At 42.7% G+C, this 23638-nt stretch overlaps 1 protein-coding gene across 11 annotated transcripts in view; it reads right to left on the reverse strand.

Moving 5' to 3' along the window:
• SRCIN1 (SRC kinase signaling inhibitor 1) overlaps nucleotides 1-17552 on the reverse strand; it is a 165162-nt gene extending 147610 nt beyond the window's left edge. For all 11 annotated transcript variants that reach the window (XM_069953482.1, XM_069953489.1, XM_069953481.1 and 8 more), the window contains exon 1: nucleotides 17489-17552. The gene's annotated coding sequence lies outside the window, so the exon portion shown is untranslated. The remainder of the gene's footprint in view (nucleotides 1-17488) is intronic.
• Nucleotides 17553-23638: the final 6086 nt, after the last annotated feature.

The raw sequence follows: 23638 nt of genomic DNA on the forward strand, positions 1-23638 counted from the left end.
ACTTTATTATTCTCAGCTACGTTTTCGGCGTTGGAGGGTTTATAAAATTTTCAGCTTAAAACTTTATAAAGAAGATGAAGGTGAAGGTTATTTAACAGCTCACAGAAATAGACAATTAGAAAGTAGACTACAGAAATGACCTAAACTCCAGGCTGGCATGAAATATGCCGTTGCTATCCGCCCCGCATCCTCCGCTAGTGCCCACAGTGAGCGCATCTTACAAGCAAGTGACCTGAGTGATGCTCTAATTGAGTCCTTATCATTCATTAGCTTTCTCGGCTCAGCCTTCCAAACCGTGCACTCGCTGCCGGCTGGATCAAATGGGCTAGTCAAACATGAGGAAAAAAAAATCCCCCCAGAAGCAGCGATCACATCAGCTCTGAGCTCCTGGCCGGTAATTACACGCACGGGAGGTTGAACGTGCCTGCCGGCCTCTGTCCTTATTGTTGGGAAGAATTATAGGAATGAAACAACAGAGAAATGCTTCTCCCGGCTATATCCTTCAGCAAAGCAAAAAGAAAAGAGGACATCTATCAGCTCCTCTCATCGGGGAAACGGGTGGGGATAATTACTGACATGCGGTGCCGCTAGCCGCCTCTACAGTGCCATGTTCTCATCAGCAATTAGAGAAGAACTTGGCCGTTCCGCGTGATCTTTCAGAATATTCAATGTGACAATAATCAGAATTAAGTAGGTTATATCTGGCCGCTTATTTTTAATGACCAATTTTAGGATCTGGTAGAGAATCTTTCAGATGGCCAAAAGTGCTCAACATTGCAATCCTTCAAGTCAATGGTATCTATCAGAACTAGCCAGTGTTCGTCCGCATCCGACTCTCCGGCAATTGATTACTGGTGGGTGAAGAAGTTGGATGCAGCCCTAGCGAATCCTGGAAAACACGGATATAACATATAGCGAAGGCTGCATCCAACTTCTTCAGCCTCTGGTAATAAAATGCCAGACGCTCGGATTTGGACAAACCCAAGCATTGCAGAACTTGTGGGTGTTATATTCTCATCTAAAAACTGGTCTAATTTTCAGAGATACCACTGACTTGAAAGATATCTGGGATAACATGGATACAGCCACAGGCTTTGCATGAATCAATGGTACACATTAATCTAAGAAACTCTGATCTATCTTTACAAACAACCTTCTCTAAATTTCCCTGCATTAATCACTGCAAAATTCCCTGATTAGAAGGAGTTTGTTTACTGAAGGATCAGGTTGCATGCTGTGCATTCACATTTATGGAGCATGGAGGACGTAGCTGTAGATGCAGACAAAGGCAGAGTCACAGAACATCTGAGCTTAGACATGTTCTATAATATCCTTCATGCTGCTGCTGATTCTGAAGGTGTGCTACAAAGATGTAAAAAAAGCAGGATCCTCTCTTCTGTGTTTGTGTACTCTGCGTATGGAAGATACCATAGCAGCTAGTCTCCACCCACTATCTCAGCGACAACCGAAAATTCAAGATGGAATCTGCCAAGGGGAAATCTAATGCCATATAAAACTTATATAATGAGTAGAAAAAGTGCCTCTCCACATGTACACATGGCTACTTATTCTAAAAAGTCACAAGACTGCAGGTTTGTGGGAAAGAAGAAGCTGAGTGCTGGCAGAAAATCAACTGGTCCTAGCAAGTGCCAGAGATTTGTAATTTACTTGTATTAAAAAATCTCAAGTCTTCCAGCTGCTGTATGTCCTGCAGGAAGTGGTGTTTTTTCCCAGTCTGACACAGTGCTCTCTGCTGCCTCTTCTTTCCATGTCAGGAACTGTCCAGAGCAGTAGCAAATCCCCATAGAAAACCTCTCCTGCTCTCCAGACTGGAAAGAATACCACTTCCTGCAGGACATACAGCAGCTGATAAGTACTGGAAGACTTGAGATTTTTAATCTGGCACTTGCAAGGACCAGCTGATTTGAAAGAAAAACATTTGGTGAACAACCCCTTTAATGTAGAGTCCAGCCACCATTTGATTAGCGATGGCTGCTGAAGTTGGATAAAGAACTAAGGCTATGTGGAAAACATGGATATAGTCATTGGCTGTATCCATGTTTTCCAGACAACCTTAGAGCTTTATCCAACTTCAGCAGCCCCAGCTAATCAAATACCGAACGTTCGGGTTTGGATGGACTCGAACCCGAACCTGGTTCGCTCATCTCTAACAGTCACCCATCAGTCTGACCGAATAGTCGTACCACCTTCTACAAATACAGATACCAGGGCAGGATTAAGGCTTTGTTCTATTCTGTGTTGGAGGCTCCAGCATTATTTTATTCTAGTAAAAATGATGAAAAACATGACTGAACCCGACAGACCATATTATAAGTCAATAGACTCCTTCGGGCTCCAGTGGTGTCTATCATGTGATGGATCCGGCACTCCATCGTGTTTGGTTTTCTTCACCCATGACGGGAACAGAAAACCAGAAATGATTCGGCAGATGTGACCAAAATCTTTGGCGACACTTTTTATTTTGGAGAAAGAAAAAATAATAATAATAAAAGAGCCAAATAATGGCTAAAAGCTGTAAAACTGCACAGAATTACGAATCGTACCAACATTTACAGAGCACGAAGGGGGGAAAAAAGACGCAAAACGACAATACAATCTTTAAAATTATAACAGCGATATACTGGGCTCAAAATATTCTGCTCAGAAGCCGCCCAATAATACAGAGTGCCAGCAATAATAGCGCCATAAAATATACCACCATATGCAGCAATAATAACAACTGTGTTCAATTAAGCCCTACATGACCTAGCCCAAAATGGCCACGCCAATTTTAATTTTTGCAGGTTTTGTTTATTCCTCCTCGCCTTCTAAGAGCTATATATAGTGACTTTTATTCCTCCATCTACCGGGCCACTTTGTAATGGTGCTTTTCAATCTACCATAAATTGTATGAAGGAATCTCAATGAAGTGAAGCGCTTCGCGTTTGATCAGTGCTCCGCTCATTAAGCCGCCTGACTTTTAGCGCTGCTCAGCTCCATCCTGGGGGCCGGTGAAAAGCTGGATCCAATCCTGGAAAACTGGGAGAAACTTTCCCAGCATTGGATCCAGCTTTTACCATCCTCCTGGGAGGAGCGGCAAGGAGCGGAGCAGCGCTAAAAGGCTTTGTTAAGATCGGCAATTTGCTCATCTCTAATTATAATTAAAATTACTCTATTGTGATAGTTACAATTTTTCTTTTAGCTATAGAGCTGTATGGGCTGTCATTTTTTGCGACATGATTTAGTTTTTACTAGTATCATATTTGCGTTGATCGGTATTTTGATCACTTTTTATATATTTCATATATATAATGTAACAAAAAAATCTGCAATCCTAGAGGACTACGACATGCAATCGTAAGATTGCATATACTGATCAATGCTATGCAAGTGCACAGCATTGATCAGTGTTATCGTCGATCTAAACCCTGCCTGGCGTATGGGTATGGAATGGGTCGTCTGGTCACAGGGGATAATTTATACCATAACCTATACCGTCATATGCTGCTAAAATAACAAAAACAACAATACATTAATAATAATACACAATTTATATAAAAAGTATACAAAAATCCTGATATACAATGCCTATTGTCTTGCTCAAATGACTGTGCTCAGTCTACTGATGTTGATCCTCAAGAGACTTTTACTTGGATGTGTGGTGGAGGCCCTGGGGCATTTGCCCTCTATATAATTGGGCCATGCTATTTGCATTGTGGAGGTGAGTACAGACAGCAGTACCACTACAGCTAATGTAAAAATACCGCAGTGGTTTTCATACAAGCGATCAGGCATCTGGATATGTTTCTACCTTTCATTATGAATGTGCTTAGGATCCCTCGCCCCATCATTATAGCCAAACACAGAAATTTAGGAGAGCTACTCAGAGTCCGAGAGCCGCTAACACATAGCCGCTTAGCGTTATCTGATATTTATGCTGGCATTTTCAAACATGCCGCAATGTGTTTGATATGTATTCCCTGATGAAGGATGGGAGGGAGATGGAGGAGAAGAGAATAAACACTAGAAGAAGAGACTGTGGGGGGTTACGGGGTTATACAGAAGAGGAGACAGTCTAAGTGTGACACTGAGTGAGATGTTAAAGGAAAAGAGAGCAGGTCAAAAGAGAATGAAGGAGGAGGAGAGTTTAGGGAGAAGAAGAAGAAGATAAAAGTAAAAGCTGAGGAGGAGAGATAGAGACGGAGGAGAAAATCATAGAAATATGAAGAAAATAGATTAAAAGAGGAGAAAAGATCTAATAAAAGATATAAGATGAGACAATAGGAAAAGAAGTGTGACCGACAGACTGATGGAGATAATAGGTAAGAAGCTGTGAACTAATGGCAGCAAGAGATAGACCATTCAGGAGTATGGAGAGAGATAATAAATGGTGGGAAATTAACATTCAGTGAAAGTCTCCTTAGCAGGCCGGCCGCAGGATACATAGCTCAGTAGCATACATCAAAGGGTGAATATGCTGCCTCAGCTGGGACAGGAGGACGATGTGCAGGAATCATTGATTTTCTGAGAAAACCTTACACGGTTTATATTGATCACGCCTGACTCCTTCCATGCTGTGTCAAGTGCCTGGTGCCAGGCCTGCCAAGTGCTTACACGGGAGAGAGTGGCAGGGACTGGGGGAGGGGGGCATGCCGTGTAGTGGGCTTAGTATAATAATCAATAGATGGTATACAGGAATGGAAGGAGGAAAGCACCAATAATCAATAGATGGTATACAGGAATGGAGGAGGATAGCATCAATAATCAATAGATGGTATACAGGATGGAAAGGAGGAAAGCACCAATAATCAATAGATGGTATACAGGACAAGAAGGAGGAGAGCATCAATAATAAATGGTATACAGGATGGGAAGGAGGAAAGCACCAATAATCAATAGATGGTATACATGATGGGAAGAAGGAAAGCACCAATAATCAATAGATGATACAAAGAAATGGAGGAGGATAGCATCAATAATCAATAGCTGGTATACAGAACAGGAAGGAGGATAGTAACAATAATCAATGGATGGTATACAGGACAGGTAGGAGGAATGCATGAATAATCAATAGCTGGTATACAGGACGGGAAGGAGGATAGTATCAATAACCAATAGATGGTATCAATAATCAATAGATAGTATACAGAATGGGAAGGAGGATAGCATCAATAATCAATAGCTGATATACAGGATGGGAAGGAGGGATAGCATCAATAATCAATAGATGTTAAACAGGACTGGAAGTAGGATAACTTCATTAATCAACAGATGTTATACAGGACCGGAAGGAGGATAGCATCAATAATCAATAGCTGATATACAGGATGGGAAGGAGGGATAGCATCAATAATCAATAGCTGGTATGCAGAACGGGAAGGAGGGATAGCATCAATAATCAATAGATGGTATACAGGACTGGAAGGAGGATAGCATCAATAATCAATAGCTGATATACAGGATGGGAAGGAGGGATAGCATCAATAATCAATAGATGTTATACAGGACAGGAAGGAGGATAGCATCAATAATCAATAGATGGTATACAGGACTGGAAGGAGAATGGCATCAATAATCAATAGCTGGTATACAGGACTGGAGGACACCACCACTAGACGTTATATAATGGGACTATCAGGGAGAATCATCAAGGCCTAATTAAAGATAAAATACTGCAGCGTTTTCCGCCTGTAACTGATTTGAATCATTTGGAATGTTTAATTAATTGACTCCATTTGATTCAGATGATTAGTCGTAGAGACTGACAGCGCTGCAAACAGTAACAAAGGGGGGAAACCAGAACACAATGTAATAGGAGAAAACATGATAACAATTGTTTAGTTATAAGATCACTTTAGTTCTGTTCCCTCTTTGTATTGGTGGCAGCTTTATCCCAGATTTAGCCTTATTAGATGAGAAGACTGGCGCAGCATTTACAGCTGTTCTTACTATATCAAAATGAGCATGCACAACAGAACTATTAGGCTGGGTTCACACTGCGTTTTTGCAATCAGTTTTTTTAATCAGTTTTTGCAAAGAACGGATGCATTTGTGTGCATCTGTTTTGATCCATTTTCCCATTCACTTCCATTGTAAAAAAAACGGATCAAAACGGATCCGTTTTTTTGACGGACACAAAAATGTAGCTGACACTACTTTCGTGTCAGTTAAAAAAAACGGATCCATTTTGATCCCTTTTTTTTACAATGGAAGTCAATGGAAAAACGGATCAAAACGGATGCACACAAATGCATCCGTTTTTTGCAAAAAACAAATTGCAAAATTGCAGTGTGAACCTAGCCTTACCGTTGCAGTCTAAGTACCTCATTTAGCTAAACGTACAGAATTTTCCCTAAATTTCCCCCCAAGACATCTGAATCTTTTGAGTTTTGTTTCGGGTGAACCACTTACAGGAGCAGGTACACCTTTCAAATGCAGGAGGCTCAGAATCAATGTTTGCCATATATGGATATGTTGAATGCACTGGAATCAATGTAGGATTCAATAACCAGCTGGGTATTACCAGTTGGTACCCCAATTGGTAACACCCAGTTGGTTATTGAGACATACATTTCTAGTAAGAACAACAGAGGACCGCCACAACACTAAAAAAAAAAGTAGGTGATCCTGATTTATTATTTCATAGGCATTGCATGTCTTCGCTAAAACAGACAGGTCAGGAGGGGTAACAGGTTCCCTTTAAGAGTTGTTTTGTAAACAGACACAGTATTAATGATAATATGCCCCTTTAAATACACCTTTAACATTTGATGTATGTGGCGCTTATACTCACTAGTATATCCGCTGTCCAGTGAATGCGTATGGATGAATCTCAACCTTTAAATTCAAAGGCAATCCAATGGATGTTTCCATCTAGCCTCAATTAATTTGGGGAGATTAGCTTACATCTAATTGTTGGTTAATAGAGTCCCCTGGATGCCGCCTGTGTCTATATAATGTGATGGATCCAGCACTCTGTCTTTTTCATTTTGCTGCTCCTTCGACAGAACACAAAAATCAGAACTGACAATGCAGATAGGAAGAGAGTTACGGATCCCGCACCGCTATTGTTACAGCTAGATTTGGGGGTTTTCCAGCCTGCAAGTCACTGTAGCCTAGAGTTCTATCCTATATAAAAGGGGTTTCCCACAACAGATGTTATGGCCAGGGGCTTAGCTATAAGGGGTTCAGAGACTGTAGTCACACCGGGACCCAACACTCTGGGCTGCCAACTGTCCAGAAATTCTTGGATAGTCCATGACTTTTTATCCATAAAAGTGCTGTGAAATCACTGCGGTCCTTAGCTATTAGCAATGACATCACTGCGCTTATTATTACAGCCTTGTGACGTTACTGTACGTGATATTTGAGTACAGAGACATCACTGTGTGCATTAAAAGGGGTTCTCCGGGCCGGGGGTATTTTGGTGGATCGGTGGAAAGGGGGTGGAAATTGAAGCAGGAGGTCACTTACCTCCCCCGTTCCAGCACCGGTGCCCGGATTGCGCCGCCCAGTACTCCCGTCTCGTGGCCGCCTTCTGGTCAGAGCTGCCGCATGAGACGTGACATCTCAAGGCAGCTCTGCCATTCAGCAGCCGAGGCGGGACTCCGGAATTCTGAGGCAGGACTCCGCTACTGCCGCTGATTGGCAGAGCTGCCTTGAGACGTCACGTCTCATGCGGCAGCTCTGACCAGGAAGCGGCCGCGGGACAGGAGTACCAGGCGGCGCAATCCAGGCACCGAACGGGGGAGGTAAGTGACCTCCGGCTTCAATTTCCACCCCCTTCCCAGTGATCCACCAAAATACCCCCTGGCCCGGAGTACCCCTTTAAAGTCTACCTCTTGTTTGGAAAAACTTTTGAAACGTCATAGAAACATCATAGAGACATCATAGAGACATGTCAAAAGTTTTGATCGGTCTGAAGCCGAGTGTTCAGACCCGTATTGTTTGCGAGAACCATGCAAAGTGCGATCCTATCCCGGCTCTGTGTCACCTGTTGAGTTTGGCTCATAATGTAAGTCTATGGAGCCAGACTCTTCCACTGACACACATAGTGCGGTCTTCTCCTGGCTTGTTCTCATGATCGCTACGGACCTGAACACTCAGGCCGAGACCAATGAAAGCGTATGACACATTTCCAAACGACAGGTACAGGTTAATGTTTTTCTATTACCTTATTCATGTGCTGTGACATCACTGTGGTCCTTATACTGTACATTAACTGTGACATCACTGCTAATTATTCCTGCTTTGTGACATCACAGTATATGCTATATGAGTACTGAGACACCAATGTGTTTAATATCGGGTTTCTAATATTTTGAAGTGTTTATTATTCTTGTGCTATGACATAACAGTGTTTATTATTCTTGTGCTATGACATCACAGTGTTTACTACTCTTGTGCTATGACATCACAGTGTTTACTACTCTTGTGCTATGACATCAAAGTGTTTATTATTCTTGTGCTATGACATCACTGTGGTCCTTAGCCATCATTATTCCTGCCCTCTGACATCACTGTGCACATTATTTGCATACTGTGACATCACTGCGTGCAGTAACTTTTTTTTTTTTAATGATTTTGCAGTGTTTATTATACATGTACTGTCACAGTACTGTGTTGGCAATTCCTGCTTTGAAACATTTCTTCTTTTCTATAGTGATTCACTGTGATTATCCATAATCTCTTTGCTGTTACTTCTTTGCCCATTGCCCTATAATTCCACACCATTTTGTTATCTATGTGCTGCCACTTTGCTATGCTTATTATTTTAGGAAGGGCACAGAGCGAGCGCAGTATAGAGGAGTAGTAGGGGACCCATCAGAGGGTTGGCTTCCCCACTTTACAAATTTATCTGGTGGTGGAAAGTGTTAAGTTATGTGCTGTCCCCACCAGGTTATGTCCCAGGGAACGGTGTGGTGAATTTGCGGTACTGACACATTATCAGCTCCTGAGTCGCCGCGGTGCGGCTAGGGGGACATTAGTTTGGGATTGGTATTGTCTGGATGACACCCTGTCAGACCTCCCTAGTTCTCAGATTACTTAAATGTGTTTTTCAAATATTGTCGACATGTTACTTATATGTTATGAAGCACTTTAATAAAAGGCTGTTATGGCGATTTACCCCAACGCTAAACTGGTGTTGGTTAAATTTTGTGGTAAGAGGAGGAAAAGAAGGGGCTGGGTGGGCATTGGGATAATGGCTTAAAGGAGAAGTCCAGTGAAAATTTTTATTAAAGTATTGTATTGCCCCCCAAAAGTTATACAAATTACCAATATACACTTATTACGGGAAATGCACATAAAGTGTTTTTTTCCCTGCACTTACTACTGCATCAAGGCTTCCCCTTTCTGGATAACATGGTGATGTCACTTCCTGGATAACATGGTGATGTCACTTCCTGGATAAAATGGCGATGTCACGACCCGACTCCTAGAGCTGTGCGGGCTGTGGCTGCTGGAGAGGATGATGGCAGGAAGCCACTGAGGGACACAGGGCACTGGAGGGACACTGAGCATCCACCTGCAATCATCCTCTCCAGCAGCCACAGCCCGCACAGCTCTGGGAGTCGGGTCGTGACATCACCATGTTATCCAGGAAGTGACATCACCATGTTATCCAGGAAGTGACATCACCATGTTATCCAGGAAGTGACATCACCATGTTATCCAGGAAGTGACATCACCATGTTATCCAGGAAGTGAAGCCTTGATGCAGTAGTAAGTGCAGGGAAAAAAACACTTTATGTGTATTTCTCAGAATAAGTGTATATTGGTTATTTGTATAACTTTTGGGGGGCAATACAATACTTTAATAAAAATTTTCAACAGCCTTCTCCTTTAAGGTAAGGGGAGTGTGTATTGTGGATAGCCAGAAGGAACTTAGCCATACCCAGAGTCATGTATTGTGACATCACAGCACTTCATGGTAGGATGCAAATATCCCCATAGGGTATTTGATGATGCAGATCCGCAGCAGATTTCATTTAAATAACTGAACACCGCATCAAATCTGCACCATCAAATCTGATGCGCATCCTGTATGTGTGAACACATATATATTGAACACATGAACATATATATTTTTATGGGCAGAGATATAGAGGGTGCAGTAATGGGAGCTGCTGCCCGATTCTACATATTGCATATAAGGATGACGCACCGATCCAGGTGTTGCTGATCCTAGGAACTTGCCTCCTCTTACAGCATGTCAATTAGATACACTGTAAAGTCTGATCATTGGATGTCCAACTGCACATCCACAGTCATCCTTGATCAAAGGCCATGGGAGATACAGAAATACCCAAGGGGTGACTTCAAAAGATAGAATATTTCTCCATAAAATAATAATAATAAAAAAAATAAGGAAATATGTGCAGATTTTATTCTGTTTAATGTTTTATTCGATATTGTTCTGCAGGAATCTATCCCCCTCCGCTCCCTTTCGCCTGCTGCTCTGTCTGTGTAAGCATCACAGTACTTTTGGCATTATACTCAAGAATCATGATGCCGAGGACGAACAATGCAATAAATCCCTTCTTGATAGAAAAATCTTTCCGTGCAGGAAATTGGAACAACATGAAAAAAACCTGTATTTATTTTATGATTTGAATTCCTTTTTTCCTGTTTAAAAAGTTGAATGTACGACTGGAATCTATGGGGTGGGAGGTGGGGGGTTTGGTTTATTATAGAAATGAGACTCGCTATAGCAACTTGCAAGGTTGTTCAGGTCTTAGTAAATTCAACATATGAAAATAAAAGATAAAAAAATAAAAATAAAACAAAGGTAAAAAGTGAGCTGTACAAATGACAATGTACCAGACATCGTTTTCCACAAGGTGGTGTTCGTATCAAGAATGGTAAAGAGACTATACTGCACCAATTCCACTTAGTTAGCCATTGTGCTGCAGCATTGTAGGAGCAATATAAGGCTATGTTCCCACAATGTCTTTTAGGGTACGTTCACACTTACCGGATCCGCAGCGTATTTTCTGCTGGGATCCGCAGCAGATCCACAGCAGTTTTAATTTAAATAACTGAACACAGCATCAAATCTGCTGCGGATCTGCTGCGGATCCTGTAGGTGTGAACGCACCCTTAGGGTAGCTTCACACGTACTGGATCAGCAGCGGATGTCACGCTGCGAGTTCGCAGTGAAATTTGCTGCGGATCTTGTACTGTGAAGCTGAATGGGTTTCATACACGCAACGGATCCGCTGCGTGTATGGGACCCGGCCCCTTTAACCCCCCCCCGCTGCCCGCCCGCAGCCCTGGCCCCGAGCATACATTATCTGCTCAGCGCCGCAGCTGTGTAAAGCTCCCGGCTCCCCTCACTCCCCATCAGCCAATCAGGCGCCTTGGGATCAGGTATAGATTTGTATCATGATTTGGGTCTGTGAGCAGGCATATAACCGTATAAAACGTATAACCTTTTCATTGCTTTTATTAGTGCTTCATAATCCAAAATACACCAGGACACATATGAACTTTCCTTTACATTTGTACTGTTATTTGCATTATTCCTGATGGTCACCACTCCTGCCTCCGCTAACTATCGATTAGCATTGTACTGTGAACAGTTGTATAGTGTTCTTAATATATGGAACTATTTATTGGCATTGTATGGCGCCACTAGTTTGGGCACTGAATGACTGTATTTTGGTGGCAATGTACAGAACTATTAATTATAGGATTTTTTTTTCTTGTTTTGGGCACTGAATGGCTGTACTGTGTAATGTATAAAATTATTAAATGCCATTGTATGGCAGTATTGAGCTATAAACTATTAAGTGGCCCTAGATCTGAGAGCAGAGATGTTGATACCACTTCGCTTCCACCCACATTGATAATTTCTCTTATAAAAGTGACCATGAATATAACTGTATCTTTATGGCTGGGGGAGCAACGTGCATTGTAAGAAGATGACTGTTTAATCAGAAGGTGGGTATGCAAACTAGCTCAGAGGAACGAAATTTGTCTTTCTACTGCCACCTATAGGTAGATACCCTGTAAGTCAATGGCGGAAACATTACTAGCTAAACCTGAGTCTCTTCTAGAAGGAAGGCACATATACTGTATATTTAGACAATGTCTTAGGGTACGAGTCAGTACAGGGAGGGGACTGGTTAACTTGAGATGTCTTTGACGCAGCAGTGTTTGCATTTTTTTCTCCCAAGGACTCCATAGACAGCTGGGTCCAAGGGTGTAACTACCAATGTAGCAGCCGTAGTGGTTGCTTTGGGGCTCATCACATCAGGGGGACCCATTGCCCGCTCCCGCAATACAAGGTTTGCTATGGGACAAGGTCATTTCTACTTACACCCCTGGCTGGGTCATCTCAAGGAGAACCAATATCCCCGGAATATGGAGCTGAGAATATAAAATATGGTGTTATATTATCAACAGGTAGGTAACGGGCCCAGGTTATAAAAGCACAAATCCATTCCCCACCCCCCAGCGGTGAGCTGTACTTAATCATGTATTACCCAGAGCTCTAGATCAAGCTCTATGTGATTGACATGCCTGAAGGTTGGAGTACTGGGATGAATGGGATGTTGATTGACTACACAGTTCCCTTACTGAATAAACCAGGAGATATCTGAGCTTCCTGGGATTTTCTGTCAACCTGACTTAATGACTTTTACGGGGAATGAGTTCTGCGTATGGCGTGCGGGATGGGGGACGACAGACAAAAGTAAAATATGAAGATCTCGGTAGGGCAAAAAAAATTGGTTTATTTCCTTCATTAATTCTATCGGCAAAACGCATTCTCCAGAAAATAAAAATCAATCTGAGGGCTGGGGCCTAAAATAGAGACATGGTGATAGAGCTAGGTACAGGATCAGAAAAGACACGGGGGTTGGGAGAGGAGTGATATAAGGGGCAGCATGCATTTGCCTCCAGATGGGCCCAAAATAAAGGGGCCCATTAAGCTTTACACTACTGGATCCGCAGCGGATTTCGCTGCAAACTCGCAGTGTGAAATCCGCTGCGGATCTGGTACATGTGAAGGCACCCTAAAGGAGTTATTCAGGATTAGAAAACCATAGCTGTTTTCTTACAGAAATAGCACCACCACTGTCTCAGGATGTGTGTGGTATTGCGGCTTGGTTCCATTGAAGTGAATAAAGCTCAGTTGTAACACCAAACACAACCTTAGGACTGGTGTGGCACTCATTTTGATTTTCCTAAACCTTGATAACATGTAAAGGGTTGCTCAACAAAAGAAAACTCTTTCAAACCAGCTGGTGCCAAAATGTGCCAGAGATTTGTAACTTACTTCTATCAACAAATCTCAAGTCTTCCGGTACTTATCAGCTGCTTTATGTCCTGCAGAAAGTGGCCACCTCTGCCACCTCTGTCCATGTCATAAACTGTCCAGAGCAGAAGAAAATCCCCACAGAAAACCTCTCCTGTTCTCCAGACTGGAAAGAATACACCACCTCCTGCAGGACATACAGCAGCTAGTAAGTACCGGAAGACTGGAGATTTGTTAATAGAAGTAAATAACAAATCTCTGGCACCAGTCGGTTTGAAATATTTTTTTTTTTTGTAAACTACCCCTTTAAGACAAACATACAAATAGGAATGATTTATAGAAGAACAGAAGTATGCCCGACCCACTTCTATTAGTAGAAGACTTCATACACCATCCAATCACTTTTCTGTCACATCCAGTAATGATCCTTCAGTTTCTAAGCCATGATCAGACACGAGGGTCATTGTGATTCCAAATACATTGTATTTTCAGGCCAATTCATAGCAGTCAGCTCAGATATCACAGTATGAGGCCTTGGAACTCATCTCATTTCTTTGTTACTGAACTTGAGAAAATCTCTACCAAAAAAACTTGTATTCTGTACACAGAGACTGCAACTTGTATACTTGTATCTTTGTATGCCATTGGGTACTATACTATAGTGCTGAGAAGAGCCCCCTCACTAGAATGTACTCTCACTGATGTCACTAGGGAACCTTGGCTCTCCAGCTGTTGCAAAACTACAACTCCCATCATGCCTGGAAAACCTGAATTTTGTTCTTGCTGTGGTACTTCTATTTGGTTTTGCTATTAAGCCATTGTACCATTATACAGTTATAAGAACAATTCCTAGCAACATTTCATTGTAATAAATGAATTATAAATTTCAAATTATAATTTTCCAAAATAAATGTTTGAATGCTGCGGCCAGGAGAGTGTGCAGCGATGCCGTGGAGTGTTTCAGAGGGAACTAGACACAGTCCTCTCCACTTATCACTCTCGTAAAGCTTGGATATTAAGGATGACTGGACTTGACAGCTGAGATGAGAATACTGATGGGGCCAAGCTTCAGATGCTTTATGCTGGCTGCTAGTGGAGCGCAAAGTGAAAATATACACAGTGTATGCACTAGGGCATATTAGAGGACATGGGATCGGTATAAAATAATCATTTGAGTTTTTAGATTTTTTTTTTTTTTTTTTTGTAGTCCCAGGTCCCCCAATTCCTTTTTTTAAATTTTGTTGCTACACCCCCTGTTAATGATATATAGGGATTTTACCAAATGGGTGAGTATCTGCACTTTTCCTTAAATAGTCAGGTGGGCAACTCTATATTAAAAAGGAGTTTGACTGTTAGGCTTAAAGGGATGTGAGACTGATTTGTGCTCCCCCAGTTTTATAATCACAACTCCCTGAGCCTGATTTATACCCCCTCAGCTTCATATTCATAACCCCCTGAGCTTTATGTATGCCCCCTTAGCTTAATATTCACCCCCCCCTAAACTTTAATCATTCCCCCTAGCTTCATATTTACAATGCACCCTCAGCTTTAGATACACCCTTGAGTCTGATTTATACTCCTTCAGCTTCATATTCGTACCCCCTGAGCCTGATTTATACCCTTTCAGCTTCATATTCATACCCCCTGAGCCTGATTTATACCCCCCCGGCCTCATATTCCCCCCTGAGCCTGATTCATGCAACTTGGGCCTCATAGTCACAACTCCCTGAGCTTGAGTTATGCCCCCTCAGCTTAATATTCACCACCCAAGCCTGATTTATGCCTCCCTCAGTCTCATATTCACCCCCCTGAACCCCATTATGCCCCCTGAGTCTCATATCCCCTCTCCAAGACTTTTTTATGTGCCCTTTAGTCTAATATTCACACCCCTGAGCCTAATTTCTTTCCCTTCAGTCTCTGAAGCCTGACCATGTTCCCTCAGTCTCATATTCACACCCCATTGAATCTCTATGCTACCAAAATACTGGCCCCATGTGTTTAGAGCAAATACAGACCACACAGCAAACTCTAGACCAGACTACTATCAAATCCTTATCTATACAGATCCAAGAAAAGTTCCCCGACCCGACTCCTATGTATGCAGACCCCAGACTGAACTTCGCTTCGGCTGTCCAAGCATGACTGCACTACAAAGACCCCTGAAGGAACACAACATATGGCATGATAATGTCCAACATAAGCAATCCTATTTTTTAAATCTGCTGTCAGGGGAAGCAATTACAATGCCATGTTAAGCTGGAGGTAAGGAGAAGGGGCTAGACAAAGAAAACTGGTGCCGTGATTACATAAAGGTTTGGGTGTGAATTACGATCAAGGCCCCTAGGCCCTCTTATGATACATAACACACCCATAATGTACGACCATAAGAACAAGATGTACAAATGAAGGCTAGAATGAAAAGACCGAGCACAAAGCTAAACAAAATGGAAGCACATATAAAAAGCAAAATGTCAGACAGAAAACAAATACGGCAAATAGCTCGAAGGGGAAAGAGGAAAATATTAAGACAAGGCAACGGGGTGTATTGTGAAGAATATTCCAGTGAACATCTGTTGACAGAACATAGAAAAGATCTGGCTTATTAAAAATGCATTGAATTGAATATAAAAGTGGCACTTATTTCAATACTGTGCCAATGTCACTGCGGAGAAGGCTGCGCTATTGTGAGTGGCCAGCAGAGGGCGCACGGCAGAACACATCAGTAACCCGTGCCTGATAACGCTTGTATGAACTGTTAACAAGGTCCGTGCTCTGATGAACATTATTTGTATACAAGGAGAAATCTGAGTTTTACATGACAACCAGAAGCGGGCATAGGAAACGGGCATCGCTCTCTTCTCAGATACAGCATAAAGCAGTGATAATATTTTCATCTTCTTTTTCCCTTCTGCTTTTATTTATAAGCAATTTTTATTTTTGTACCCCTGGCAAAAAGCTGCAGATGTGGAATCACAGAGCTGCCATACTAACTCCGGCTAAGTGGGGGCCAGTCACTATGATTTTACTAGGTTATTACATACAAGTCTTCATTTAAATTTGGATGCCGATTTCCCCCCAGGCTTAGGCTGTGTTCACATAGCATTTTTGCAGATCATTTAATGTATCCTTTTAATGGTAAAAAATTATTTAAAAAATGAGTGCATTTGCCCCTGGATCCGTTTTTCATTAACTTCCATTTTATATATATATATATATATATATATATATATATATATATATATATATATATTTTTTTTTTTATATATATATATATATATATATATATATATATATATATGGATCAAAGCGTATCCGCTTTTTTCTTTTAGCATACTTAAAAACGTGGTTGGACCCTATAGATACTGTGAACAACAGTGTAATAGTGGTGTAATGCGAAGCGCCTGGCAGCCAGTGAAAGAACTGTAATAGGGCTCCCCACCTATGGTGTGAGAGCTTTTCTCTCTGTCTCTCCCTCCTCCCCCCTCCCTTCTGAGACAGCTGATGTAATTAAGTCCCTGGCAGGCTTTATCTGCAACATTCAGTCAGTTTATCTGCAACAACAGTCAGTTAATTAGCAGCTTGACCTCAGAATAACCCTCCCAGAAACTACAAAGTTGCAGATACAGCCTGCCAGGGACTTGTTTACTTTGTGTCAGAAGGGAGGGGGGAGGAGGGGGAGAGGGAGAGAAAGGCTTACACACAGAAAGCAGCAGCTGTAAACTGGGAGGAGGAGATTGAATAGATCATAACAAGTATGTAAGGGATTGTTAGTTTCACCATGGGCAGCAACATATTAAAAGCTATGTTTCAGTGGAATATTCCTTTAAATATCTTCCACTGTTCCTTTAAGGTTGCCAAACATTTTTAATAGCTGTTGGCTGAACATTCATTTATTTGTTCAGCTGACAGCTACCTGACAGCTCTGGTGGCAGCTTATCTTTCCAAGAACTAAGGGCTCCGGCATCAAAATTCCAACACCCCACATCTGAAAACTCTGCTCCCATTGACTTTAGAGGAGACCGGGAACCGTGCAACAAAAGTAGTGACATATCACTCTGCTTTTCCACATAGATACGGGTTGTAGCTCATATTATAGTCAGTGGGTACTGGAGGGTACAGATGTGATCAGCCGTTGGCCCTTTTACACAGTGAGGGTTTCTGCCTGCCAATAATCTGCCCATGTATAAGGACCTCTAGATTCAATCCCTAATGAACCCATTTTTATACCTTATCGGAGTGGGGTGCCTTAGCCTGGCTTCACACTGGCTTAAATCCGTGAAAAAACTCCAGCGGACAGATGTTAGCTGGAAGTCAATGGAAGTTTATGGTCTGCCTTACATACATGGGGGAGATTTATCAAACATGGCGTAAAGTGAAACTGGCTCAGTTGCCCCTAGCAACCAATCAGATTCCACCTTTCATTTTCCAAAGAGTCTGTGAGGAATGAAAAGTGGAATCTGATTGGTTGCTAGGGGCAACTGGGCCAGTTTCACTTTACAGCATGTTTGATAAATCTCCCACATGATGTGTTTTTCTCTCCTTTCTGGTGTTTTTAAGGCACTTTGGTAGTTTTTCCAAAACGCAGCATGCTGAGGATGTGGGTTTTTATTTTTATTTTTAGAAACTGGGGCCCTTTTCTTCCATAGACTTCAATGGGATTGTTCTGGTCATCTTAAAAACACCATTGCTGTGTGAATGGCGTTTTTTTTTTGCACTCTTTTGGTCCAGCAACTAGGTCATGTGATGGCAGAGGAAAAGGAAGTTCAGCCATCTTTGTGCACACAAAAAAACGCCTAAACCACAAAAAAGATTATTCACACCTAAAAAATGCGCCAAAAAATGCAAAAGCAGGAAGAAAAAAAAAACAACAACATGCGCCACATTAGCGTTGTTTTCTTGGTGTTTTTTTTTTTCGGCCAGAAAATGGCCCCCAAAAAACTGTGTATTAGGGCACCCTCGAGCAGAATGGACTATCAAGAGCGTCGCTCGCTCTGCAGGACCCATCCTGTCCTGCATTACACACACAACCAATTGATTTTATTGGATATTGGTGTGGCGCTGCAAGCACATTGCGCAGTTCCCTACAGATTACAGCTGAACACTGTTACAGGACCCCCTGCACATGCATATCATTTCCTGTGAAGCATAATGACAGAGCCTGGTGTGGGATTACATCATCTATAAGTGAACATCTGAGCATCATGGAAACAGAAACCATTCAATATATCTGCTACATTCCAGGCAGACCGTGCAATGCACAGATCAATGCGCTGGAAATGTGTGTCCTCTTAAAGTTTGCATGAAATTTTTATAATGATTTACTAGGAGAAGAGGAGGATGAAATAATACAGCACATACAGTCATGCTCAGTCTAACATCTGAAACACTTTAATGTCCATAATTATTGTCTTTGATAAAAACTGACAAAAACGCAGACAACGTTCAGATACAGAGCCTCGGGGGAGGTAGTTATGGCTGCTAATATTGTGACCATATAAGTGACCAATGGTGTAACAGAGGCATATTCATGCCCCTTGAGCATCTTCCACTCTTCCCTTAAGTTTGTCCCTTTTAATAACGGTTAGCTCGACAATAATTTATTTTTTAAAGCGACTCTGACCCCCCCCCAAACCACTTGTAACTTCGGATAGCTACTTTTAATCCAACATCTGTCCTGGGTCCGTTCGGCAGGTGATGCAGTTATTGTCCTAAAAAAAAACTTTTAAACTGGCAGCCCTGTGCCAAACAACCGTGGCCTAGATTGTGTATGCATTAGGCTGGCACACCCTCTCTGTCCCTCCTCCCCGCCCTCTTCATCATTAGGAATGCTCCAGGCAGGTATTCTCCTATTTATCACCTGTGTCAGCATGGCACATGGGCTGGATCATTAAAGCACCTGTGCGATGTTCAGACAGGAGAAAATGTTCTAGGGTCATTCCTAATGATTAGGAGGGTGGGGAGGAGGGACAGAGGGGTGGTGCAAAGTTTGGGCACAGATACTGTAAGCCACGGCCGTTTGACACAGGGCTGCAAGTTTAAAAGTTGTTTTTATGACAATAACTGCATCCCCTGCCGAACGGACCCCAGGACAGATCTTGGATTAAACGTAGCTATCCGAAGGTACAAGTGATTTGGTGGGGGACAGATTGTGGGTACAGAGTCACTTTAAGCTGACAACTATCCAACAGCTTTGGCGGCACCTTATCTTTCCAAGAACAAATGGCTTAGGCAGTGAAATTCCAACACACCTGACCCCTAACTCTACCTACATCATCTATCAGAGAAGTCTCGGGAGGGTCTACACTTAATAATGGTGGCAGGTTTGGCTGTCATAAGTTTAAAGTGTATGGGGTCCCTTAGGGTGCCAATACATCCTATACTAAGGTTAATTGTACCTGTTACCATGGCCAGCAGGTTTGGCCTACTCTTTAGGATGCATGATGGCCTCCCAACTCTTCACTAAAGAAGATGCTAGTAGAGAGAAGTTTCTAGCATGATAGATTGTTTCAGGAGGGATGAGCTGCCTGGCGGTGGCTAACTCCTTTCCATAGGGAACATATGAACATTTAAAAGATATAACAGTTATTGGCCTTTAAAGGGGTACACCGTCAAACCAGAACATAACAATGAGGGGATGCTTACCCGCCCCCATTTTCCTGCAGTCTGTCAGTCTCCACTCTCCTGACTTCCTTTGTCGTCACAACCGAGCAGCAACTACCTGCTCAGCCAGTCAGTAACTGCAGAGGTGTCCTGCATCAGTCACTGACTGGCTGAGTGGGCATTTCTGATATGGGTCATGACGTCACAGGCGATGAGCATGTGAATGAGAGCAGGGACGCTGCGGGGGCCATGGGGACAGGTAATTATCCCTTGATTGTTATGTTCCCAACCACCCTCTGCCCTCCATGATTCTTTACATTTGCCCGGAGTTCTCCTTTAAGCATCCATTTTAAGCTGGAAAAAGGAGGGTTGTAGTGTTATTCCTTTATATTACAATCCTTGCTCCCATCATCACTACTTTTTCTATCTGCAAACATACATGTGAGTAAACGGCTTTCTAGGTTTCATTTCTAAGGACAGGATTCTTTGAGGGCATCAACATTAATGGCTTCTACTCATTTCTCAATCCACATTACCACTTTCCTTAGCTTTTATAATGTAATATATGTAGTCTTTTGTAAGGTAACAGAGGAGAAACAATGAAGACTCCCACTCCTACATAGAATTCTCAGTAGTAACGCCACCATGTAAATACATGCCAATTTACCCAGCTGGTGGCTTTCTGGCTATGAAACTTCCCAATTATGAAACATTGCCCCCGGCAAAAAATTTTCTCATCCAAAACACGGAGATATAAAAGCAGCAATTGTATGAGAAATCGCATCTGCATTCAGTCCACAGAGTGCGAGAGCAGAGAATGCAGGCAGGTTCTACATAATGCATAAAGTCCAGCTTAAGGGCACATGCTGAGGAATCACTCGCTGCAAGCCAACATATCACTACTACCAGCCGAGAAGCGTGCGACTCTTACCTGTGGCAAAAGGTTGGTGACACAGGATGGAAGGGACACTTATCAGAATGGATCATCCTGTTCTTATCCCTGCCAGGCTCCTCTTTTCCCTCTAGCACATTTTCCCCACAGCCAAAGCGCTCCCGGGCAGAGATTAACAAGCTATAGATTGACTAGTTATAATTATTAAGTGCCGTCAATCCCCAATGTCCCGTCTTCAGATCGGAACGAAATTCAATCTGTAGCCTGAAAGGACCTTCCCTGCGTCTGATCACCTGGCGTAAACCGGCAAGACCGTGTAGACGGACGTCCATGGATCTTTGAAACAACCATCCAAAGGCTGATGGAACGGTCATGTAGCCCGAGCTTCGACACCGTTTATTGCTGCGGCTCCGTAAATCCTCAGGAGTCGGACAGACCCCCGATGGACCGTGAGCGAGGACGACAGTAAGCAGAGCGTGAAAAATAGATGAAAGCCAAGGCAAAAGGACAAATTGTATCGTAATAACAATTCTGTGCAAAAACCAAGCCAAGAATGAATGGGGAAGGAAAAGCTTCCAGCTAGAGTGTGTGTGTGAAATAATACAGAGCAGCAGCGGCAGCAAAGCCGGAATCCACTCTGCTGCTATTCATCAGGAGCTGAGCCGAGTCCAGGCGCGCACACACATTGCCTCAGGAGAATGGAGGAATCACAGATGCAGCGAGTACCTCTTCTACACTGCACTGTACCATCCCTACCTCCCCCATCTCTATGGGGGCTGCATGCTAGTGTGTGCAATTTAACACAGTTCAAAGCATCTTGAGAATACTGACTGTATTACTGCAAGTGCATCTACCAAGGTGTGCAGCACACAGTATTAACCATGCACCCTTATGCCAGGAATACATCTCACATCCCGCTCATAGAGAGGAGAACAAACATGGTATGGGAAATATACAGCAGGGACATTATCAGGCGCTATATTATGCTTCTTACCTGCTCGCTGCAATCTACATTCATTTTAGTCTGCATTACCCATGGTTTTTGCTGACGCTTATTCCTATTAACATTGGCATTGCATCTCGGGAGCCGAGGTGATACGTGGCCAATGGGCAAAATATTAGCAGAAAACTTGGTGGGTCAATTTTTGGTTTCCAGTGTATACTGTACTGAACATACGTAGGTATAATAGCCCAATATAGAGATCATTGACTCCAGTGGAGAGACAGATTAGCTGCGCCTCGGCACAAGAAAATATGGGTCATTCTGAACTTCGATGGATATTGTAAGTGAACAAAAGAGCCGCTGAAGCGAGTAGGGAAGATGTAAGGGGAAAGGAAAAAACGACTGTGCGTGTGAAGCCTCAGGATGCTATAATCCATGTACCTGCCATTCACAACGCCAAACGTCATTGTGTGTAAGTCACTGCCAGTATTGGCCAAGTTTCCGATAAGAAAAATTATAAAGCCAATGAAACACAATTATTTCAGAAGCACCAAAGAAACTACAGGAGATGAAGTGGTAGTAGTTGTACCCCACAGACAATTCCCCCATGTAACCCATATTACATGGTGGCCATTCAGGTGAAATGCAATACAAGGACAGAACAAGAGCCGATTGTACATGACGCCATAAGCATTCAGTGTAAATTTACAGATGAGGTTCTCCAGCTCCACAATATTGATGGCCTTTTCTTAGGTAGGTTGGCACGTGCATCCAGCTACTACAGCAATTCGCTATGGAGTCATGGAGATGGCGGAACACTTGGCTTCATGGAGAATGATTGAGTATATGTTGACCTGCCACTTAATTTGGTGGGGTAAGATAGGTCCCCATTCACACAATTACAGAAAGCCCCCAGAGGTCAATTCCCCTGCAATCAGACACAGCATTCATTTGGCTTAAAGTATGTAACCCGGCCCCTTTAACCCCCGGCCGCCCACAGCATACATTACCTGCTTGGCTGCATGTGAGGCTCCTGGTTCCCGCCGATCCCGCTCAGCCAATCAGTGCTGCCGAGCAGGTAATGTATTCTGCGGGCGGCAAGGGGTTAAAGTGGCGGGTTACATACTTTAAACCGAATGAAAATTCCGCTGCGGATATGTAACCCTATTGAAGTTCACTGTACCAGAATTCGCAATGGATTTAGCTGCAAACTCGCAGCGTCAAATCTGATGCGAATCCAGTACGTGTGAAGCTACCCTAAGGCTATGGTTTTAATTGAAAAAAGACTGACTAAAATACTGTGTGAGAACATAGCCTAAAGTGGTTATAGTAGGATCCTGATTTGCAGTCAGAAGTTCTCTATTAATTGTGACAGCGTCTGCTATGGATTGTCGTTTCCCGATAACATACTGTATACAAGTTTTGCAGTTGCTGGAAAGCTCAATAGTACCAGCATGCTTTGGGGAAAGAGTTATTTCTGCAATTCTGTCTGAGCCTGCCATTTGTGAATCTCAGGGATGTGTCATTTAGCACAATATGTTCCCTACGTTCTGGACTATTGGAAATATTTCATGTGGGTGGTATCAGCTGAGCTGCAGCACAGGATTCCTAATATCTCTTACATTGTAGAAACAGAGAAGGAAGTAAGAGCTGCTGAAAAATTCCCATTGCTTTACTGTGCCGGGCATGTAACCAATCTAACAATCAATAGTCCAGAGCAGAGATGCTATATATCCCACTTAACTGAACCTTATCTAGCAGGATGGATGGCTGCAGGGGAAAGGAACAGTTTTGTTACTTGAGAATAATTATATATATAAGAATGTATAAATTCTTATAATGAGAAATGGACACTCCCCAATACATGTCATAAGGAAAAATATGCCCCTGTCCCAGCCCACGGGTGCGTATTGCTCATGCGGTATTATTATTTGAAGTGAAT

This window comes from Dendropsophus ebraccatus, chromosome 14 (genome assembly GCF_027789765.1).
Source record: "Dendropsophus ebraccatus isolate aDenEbr1 chromosome 14, aDenEbr1.pat, whole genome shotgun sequence".
NCBI lineage: Eukaryota > Metazoa > Chordata > Amphibia > Anura > Hylidae > Dendropsophus > Dendropsophus ebraccatus.